This window comes from Nelumbo nucifera, chromosome 3 (assembly GCF_055504915.1).
Source record: "Nelumbo nucifera cultivar China Antique chromosome 3, China Antique-T2T, whole genome shotgun sequence".
In the NCBI taxonomy this organism is placed as follows: Eukaryota; Viridiplantae; Streptophyta; class Magnoliopsida; order Proteales; family Nelumbonaceae; genus Nelumbo; species Nelumbo nucifera.
Genome location: NC_142651.1, coordinates 37,293,288 through 37,301,609, shown reverse-complemented (window position 1 = coordinate 37,301,609; position 8,322 = coordinate 37,293,288). Strand labels below are relative to the sequence as shown.

The 8,322-nt window shown below is 41.4% G+C and overlaps 1 long non-coding RNA gene across 3 annotated transcripts; it reads left to right on the top strand.

The window, feature by feature from the left end:
* Positions 1 to 259: 259 nt before the first annotated feature.
* Positions 260 to 4,128, top strand: LOC148801125 (uncharacterized). 3 transcript variants are annotated; one of them, XR_016084250.1, is made up of 4 exons: positions 401 to 931; positions 1,069 to 1,467; positions 3,181 to 3,288; positions 3,391 to 3,866. It is a non-coding gene; the product is annotated as an uncharacterized LOC148801125 (long non-coding RNA). The 3 variants fall into 3 exon arrangements; XR_016084249.1 differs by having other exon boundaries at positions 417 to 931; positions 3,181 to 4,128; XR_016084248.1 differs by lacking the exons at positions 3,181 to 3,288; positions 3,391 to 3,866 and having other exon boundaries at positions 260 to 931; positions 1,069 to 1,564.
* Positions 4,129 to 8,322: the final 4,194 nt, after the last annotated feature.

The following is an 8,322-nucleotide window of genomic DNA, read 5'->3' as shown; positions in this document are numbered from 1 at the left end:
CTGACATGAAATCTTCTGAATAACGTTTTTTCAGATATTTATGACCCTGCAAAAAGGAATGGATATTCGAGATTATCTGAGTTCTCTTTTTCAATTATCAAGACGATGATGATGATGATGAGAGAGAGAGAGTAGCCACTGGAAATTGAAATAAAAAGGTTTTCTTTTTCTCCCACCGAGTGGAGGACCTTCTGGTGAAGCTTCAGCGTGGGGTAAACTTCCACGGTTAACCTTATACAAATGTAACTAGCGAAAGAGAGTCAACGTGCCCTCTTACTCTTGATTAGTTCAGCTTCAGCACCATATTTTCATTACCAAATTCAGCCTTCACCAGCAGACTCTCACATCTTTACAAGTTGTATTTCAGGCATTCTGGGTTTGGTCTCTGTCACACTCATAGCGACAGTTTCCTCTTTATAAAAACCATGTTCTACTCCGGATCTGCTGCTATAAATAAGACCTCCATATTCAAAACTGCATCAATTATCATCTCTAAACCTCTCTGTGCTTCCAATCGATGTCGAACCCCTTTAACGTTAACGGTGGATTCGTGGGTAATTGTCAGCCTAGTAAAGCACCGGCTCAAGCTACATAAACGACTTACAGGCGAAAGGCAAAGCACAAATACAGTATATATAACAAGTTAAGTCCTCCCATATTTTAAACTTTATTCAGGATTCCATTCTATTGTGACTTTGACACAATCGTCATATAAATAGTAAATAACAGTATATATATTTTGTAGCCAAAACCAAGGAAACTAGTTGGTGGAATCCATTGTATTCTTAGGTGGAAACAATTCCATGTTCTTCGTCTCCGGCCTATGTGTTGTGTCTTCTGCTCAGTTCATCTTTTTTTCCCAACAAAATCGGGAAACTTTATATGTTCTCTCCCAACTCTTGTATTTGTAGATTCATTAATGTCTGCTTAGGTGAGTATCCAGGAAGAATTACCTTTCTTTTTAGTTTTTTTTTTTTTTTTTTGTATTATTGTCACAATTACAAGCTTACATAAAAGCATTCAGCAGCAACCCTCTCTTTCAATTTGTTTTTTCTCTTTTCTTCTCAGATTTTTCAGGAACCAGGATAGCTGGCTAGACTGATGAAACCTTTTCGGGATCTTGCTCTTAGTGCCATGGGATCATCAAAGCAAAAGAGCGATTTGGTTCGAAACGGATCCCAACAGAGGGCTACAAAGACACCGATAGCTTGCTTGTGCTTCCTTCTCGTAAGTGTTATAGGGGGAATACTGTTGTTCTGGTGGAAGCTAGAGTACTATGAATCCAACAGCCAAGAGTGGATGGTGCCATTGGGTCTCGTCCTCTTTGCAACACCCATTGTCGTCTTATTCTCCGCCTTTGTTTCTGATATCTGTAGTTCCTCTGATGTATCCTGCTCAATTCGACTGCCTGACTCAAATACCGACCTTGAGAGATGACCTGACAACTTGGCTTGATTTGCATCACAGGCATACTCTCTATCCATCTTCTGTTTTGATTGTCCTTTTCTTTTAATGAGAAATTGATATTGAATTACAATACTACTTGGTTATTGAGTTTGATTAATTGATTCTCTGTAGTTTGTTAAGAATTTATTCAGCCCCATTTTCCATATATGACAGAAATAGAAAGAAAGAAGAAGCATATATGTCTGACACAAAGCACACACAAACATAAAGGACACAAATAGTAGAAAATTACAGAGACATAAAACCCTAATTCTTCTAAATTAATCAACAATCGTTTGGTGGAGATGGAAATATGATCTGGTGGTGGTAGGGGTCATGTGGAGGCATGATAATTGTATGAACTAAATTGGAGGAGAGAATGGAGCAACTGGGCAGGTGGATGTGGGTAAGGTGAGCTTAAATATATTAATATGTTTTGTTAATTGTTGTGTGAGAGTGGCATATCATGAAGTGGTATTTTAAAGCGTTTGCTTAAAGTCTAAAGCCGATGATATTGGTATTCTTTAAAAATTAAGAGAGAGAGAGAGAGAGAGAAAACGCATCGTGTGAAGGCGCCCAAATAAAAAAACTAGTTGTGCGTGAACAGGAAGGGTGAGAGAAGCTGAACTGCTGACATAAAATAAAAGAGTTCAAATCAGCCCCCAACAACATTTCACAGAGATATCATCATCGAGAGATGTTTTCAATACATGGCAGGGATGTGCCGTGAAATATTGTGGGGGGCAATCTTGTTGGGGGCTGATTTGGTTTCAAAATAAAACGAATTAGTTGGGAGTTGTCAACGAGACAGTCTCAAAATAGGCAGCAACCATTTACCTGCGGCGGCCTTGCGGGTGAGTCTGGGCCGGACAGGTCCTAATCTGTTATCTGTATATTCAACCCTTTTGGGCTCATGGGCTGGGCCACTGGGCCCCATTACAACCCCACACATGGCATGAGCCTGTTAGTTCTAAGGATATATAATAAATTATCAAACATGCTTTGCTTTTAATATGCAAGCTCATGAAGGAAGAGTTCGGATGCATTTTCAGAGTCCTTGGTTTTTTTAGTGCAAAGAGAAGTAAGAGGACGAGGACAGAGGAATCATTGGGCATGCCCTAATTAAGTACCGCAAGGAATACAGTAGTGCTAGCGCTGCGTTAACTTGCAAGGGAATCAACTAACCTGACACCCAATAGGTAGGTTCTTTTTTTGGGTAAGAGAAGTTAGATAACTTTATTTCATTTCAAGCAAAAAGCCGCAATGGAACCCTTAGGGGGATACACAGAATTAACAAAGGGCCTAGTCCGAGGATGGAATCATTTTTGATAAAAAAAGGGTACAATCATATTCCATCGTGTTATAAATCGATCAAACACAGCACATTGGATTCAGATTCGAATTCTGAAACAGGTATCTTTTAGAACCTTATTTTAAAGTCCATCGGTCCATATATGCTACCACCAATAAATAAAGGATGAATTTCTTAAAGTATATTTATGATTTAGAAAATTGACTAACTCTAATCTTATTATTTATATATTATCTTAAAGTATCTTTAAGTTTTCTAACAATTGTCTAAAACATCCCTTACCATTAATTTTTCATCACGTTTCATGTCAATTGTCTAAAACATTCATTACCATTAATTTTTCATCACGTTTCATGACATCACATGATTAATATATTTTTTAAAATTCTAAAAATACCCTTTATGATTTTACTCCGTCTCAGAGTCTTTGCGATAGTAAGGCCTCCAGACTTGTGCAACGTGCAACCGCTGTTGCAGTAGTAAGGCCTCCACTCAATTTCAAAGCTTCAGCTAGCCATGCAATCAAAGATGTACGCACTGGAGCAACCTTTGAGCAGCTCCAGTTTTTCACTCCTCTCCTCTAGTTGTTGTTCGTTACCTAATAATCTTGTTCTCTCTCTCTTTTTTTCCAGTTAAGTACATGACTTCCACCATTACAATCCTACCTCTCTCATTGCTCTTCCATGGAAGAAAAACCTTTTCTAGAGACGCTCAGAAATTTCCCATTCCTACGGTCGGAGGTGCGCTTCATTTATCGACTTCGATCAAAGTGTAGAATGGTGTCTGGCTGCTTCCGAAAAATAACGCAGTCGCGTCTGAAAATGATGTGATTTTTTTTTTCTGATGTTGGGGTAGAATATTTATCATTGCTTGGTCCTGACCCATTCTTTTTCTTTTTTTTTCGTCTTTTACTTCATCATCTGCTAATGTAATTTCAAGAGGGGAGAGGACTCAATTGGAGGCTTGATTAGTTAGGCGAGGGGGCTCCATTTTTTTTTTTTAAATTCTTTTCTTTTCTTATTCCAGATTTGTTTTTCCATTGTAAATGAAAAAACAGTAAAAGTGTTGTAGAATAATCGGTTAAAATCCATTTTTTTATCTGGGTTTTGTCATTGAGAATGAAAGAGACGTGTATAACCTGAATTAAATTTTTTTTGTAGACAGAATCTCTGTCTAGTCTAGTAACAAAGCAGTTGAGTTTTATTTTGAAAATTTGAAGAATAATTAAGGACAAATATGACATTTTGTTTTTTCTGTTAATAGTTAACAATAATGCCAATTGTCATAAAACTTAAAGATACTTTCAGACAATATGTAAATGGTAAGGGTAGAGTTAGTCAATTTCCTAAATCATAGGGATACTTTAAGAACTTTGCCCATAAATAAATAAAGAAGAAGAAGAAAAAAAAAGGCCTACTCAATTGATTTTCAATAATCTGTAATTTCTAATTTCTCCACAATGAATCCAAAATAAAACTTTGGTCGCATTGTCCTTCAGGTTGTGTTTGGTTGCAATGCATCAAAATTGTACTGATGCAAAAAAATGGCAGTGCAAATGATTTAAATATAAATTCTGACCTATTTTTGTTTCAGATTTTAGTTTGTTTTGTTTGATTACAGTACAAATAAAGTAAATTAAGACATGAAACAGAATAAAATAAAACCCGAAATAAAATTAAACAAAAATTTGCATTTTTTTATTTGCACTCCTATGCATTTATTCTAATACAAATAAAATTGCACTGCAACCAAAGACAACCTTAAGATTTTTTTTTTCCTTCTTTCGGTGGGGGGAGGGGGGTCCATAGAAATAAACATGATTGACATGGGGCCAGGGTTCTTATTCATGGTTGAGCTGGCTAAGGATGTTACGTAGCAACCTCCGTAACCATCTTCTCTCTCTAGCCACGTTGATAGCATGTGTAATGGAAAAGTACGACTAAGGAGTGTCCTATACAGACAAGGAAGCAGACTATGTCGGGGAAGAAGAAACCTCCTGAAGACCTCGGCAAGCAACTTCATTACGACAACCCCGGAATTCCTATCCATTTAGGACACAGACACCCAACTATAAATAGGTATTCCCCACTCGAGGTAATGGACTTTTTGGAAGAACACTCTTTGAATACTTCTCTACACTACCTCTTCGGCTTGGACCAACATTATTTCAACCTGCTTGGCCTAGCCACCTCTTTCTCTACCAAACTGACTTGAGCACCAGAGTACCTGCCTGGGGAACAACTCCTCAGGCCTCTAAACTTTCTCCTGGTTGTAGTTCTTTGTTTGCAGTTTTGTCTAGTTGGTAGGATTATCTAATGGTGTCCTCGGTTCAGAACACCTCGGATCAGATAGCATCAAATTGGCGTCGTCTGTGAGAAACATACAAAAAGCCATTTTTCAAACACCTTTCTACGCACTTAAAGCAACCATCCCTAAAAACACATTCGACCGCTCTGGAGCCTATTCCCCATATCGAGGATCCCGCTCACTTCGCAACTCTCCACCTCAGGAGCCCCAACATCAGGCTACGGTCGACCCCGTGCAATTCCAAGCCATGCAACAAAAAGTCAACCGCATCCTAGCTATGATGGAGATGTTGGGGCAACAAGCTTACCCTCCCCAAGCTACATGCCCTGCCATGCAGGTGCCTACTATAGTTGATCTTCGCATCGAGGACCCCAAAAGGTTCCACGCAGACAGGAACAAGGTCTAGTCCGGTCGTGCACGACCGCAACCATCTAGAGGATCTGACTCCCCAGCCCGGCTTCGCGTACATGACGTCCACAACAGATCCCGTCACTCCGCCCGGGTGCCAGCAAAAGAACAACTTGACCAACGTCTGTAGCAGCCGCCAATCTCGATAGTTAAATCCAGCTCAGTCCGAGATCGGCCTGCAATCCCATAGGGGGATAAGTCCATGAACGCGGTCTTAGCCGACAGAGATGTCAAGATCAGAGAGCTAAGAGAGCGTTTGACTGAACTGGAGCGTAGCTAAGCAGATAGAAGCGCTACTCCTTTGACAGCTCGACCAACAGAGCAACACCAAGGTCAATAACCCGTCTTTTTCCAAAAGATCATTGATGAGCTACCCCCATTCAGATGGCGACCTCCTCAGTTCGAGAAGTACGATGGGACCTCATACCCCAACGACCATGATGAGTGGTTCAAGGCAATAATGATGCTATGTGTCTCCTCTGAAGGTCTCATGTGCAAGGCCTTTGTCGCCACCCTCCGCGGAGTTGCCAGAACCCGGTACACCTCCCTTCCTCCGAGGTCCATTTCCTCCTAGGATCAACTAAAGATGCAGTTTCTAGTGCAGTTCACCACCAGCCAAAGGCATTAGAAGACATTGGCAAGCCTCATGCAAGTGCGACAAAGGAAATGAGAGACCTTGAGGGAACATTTGGCGAAGTTCAACACTGAATCCCTCTAGGTCCGAGTTCCAAAACCAATTAGTAGTAGTGACTGCCAACATTAGCAAACTACGCCCATCAATTTTCAATATCTCTTTGCAAAAGAACCCTCTACCCAAATTGGCCACCCTCATAAAGTGTGTACAAAAGTATATGAATGCCGAAGAGGCCCAAGCATTGCATAGGGAGGATGAAGACCAGCACGACTGGAAGCACAAGGATTATGACGGCCAAAGACCGGACCGAGAAACCAAGAGGTTAAATCACTGACCTAACCGTAGATCAAGGACCCCACCAACGACGTTTCATAGCTTCACTCCACTCAACGCTCTACAGGCTCACATACTGGTGCAAATACGTAATCGCAGCTTTGTCGAGTGGCCCAAGAAAATGAAAACCCAGAGCTGCAAGAGAAATCGAGACAAATTTTGCAACTTCCACTGCGACCACGGCGATGGCACCGAGATATGACACGACCTCCGCCACCACCTAAAAGACCTCATCCAATGCAGGTACCTTTGTGAATTCATCGACATCAAAGAGCACAAACCAAGGGAAGAATTGTACCGCACTGACGAGCCCCTAGCTTGAGCTCCCCCAGTCGGGGTCATCACCACCATCTCGGGCGGGATGACACTTAAAAGGGGAAACTAGGCATGGAAGATTTACTCAAGGACATGGTTCAAAGTATCAATACGATATGCCCCGTATCAGGCATATCGTATCGTATCTTTTGAAAAAGATACAGTCCAAAACGCCTGTTTCCAGGTGTTTTGGACCCCCAACTTTTTTTAATAATAAAAATCATCTTATAAACTTCCCAAAAAACCAACTAAAAAAGTGTGTCTCGGTCGTTTCTAAGTACCAATACGATACGGCCGAAATGCGTATCGTATCGATACTTTGAACCTTTCTCAAGGAGCTGGAGTGCCAAAACTATAATGTATCGATGACCATCGACACCGAACACTAAAAGTGACCGAACTGTACAAATTCAATAAATAAAGAATCATCTTCAAGCACGAACAACCAAACTCCCATGCATAGCCTAACCAAACTCCAATGGCCAAACTTTGCGTTAACCAACGATCGCAATGTGACAACAACAACACAAAAGACCCGACTGACCACAAATGGTTGAGGCTAGAACAAGCCCCCAATGGGCATTGCAGGAACGACGTCCCTATCACATATGGTAAGACGACAGCCATCGAACTCCGTGTAACCACTCGACTAGTAGTTGGAGCAGAGCTAACTGAAGACCACGACTAGCCCAACAAAATAGCGTGCAACTCTCTAAGACCAGGTGCCACCGAGCTCCTTGGCAACGTTGAGAGTTTGGAAGCACCTCAACCAGCATAAGACCAAGGCTAAGCCAAAGACCTCAACCAGCAAAGAGCAAAGACCTTAGTTAGCATAAGATCGATGCCACTAAGCCAGAGACCTCGGCCAACGTAAGACTGAGGCCACAACACCAAAGACCTTGGCCATTAAAGATCAAAGAACTCTGACTAGCCTAAGAACCAAGTACAAAGGCACGACCTACACCCCCTACCGACCGACCTAATTCCAAAGTGCAACAACTTAGAAAAAGGGAAAAATAACACAGAAAGTGCACGGTAGAAATGTCAAATTTCCATTAATGAAAAAAAATTGGTACATTGATCGTGAGCTTGACATACTAGGTTGTATACAAAAAAAAATGGAGAAAAAAGAGTACATAAATTGTCTGCTAGGTATTCTCTACTCGCTCCTGGGAGTCGGCTATAGCAACATCCTCATTGGGTTCTTCGACATAAAATGGGATGAACCCCTGAACAACTTCGGGCCCCTCCAGGAATTGGCGCATCACTTTCCATTGATAGAGAGCAAATCCCTCCTACCACGAGTAAGAAGTGTAGTCGTCCAACTCATTTTGATGAGCCTCCAAAGCCTTATACTTGGAGACTCCCTCTTCGTAAACGCGTCCTTTCAGCTTATGGACAGTGTCATCCCTCTCCTCGATGCCACGCTTCAACTCAGCCAACTCCATCTTCACCTGGGCAATATCTATCTCTTGCAACTCATAGAATTGTCGCAACCCGCAAAGGTGATCAACAAGGCTAACGATTGAACAAACCAACTACAAGACATCAGATAGTTAGCACCAAA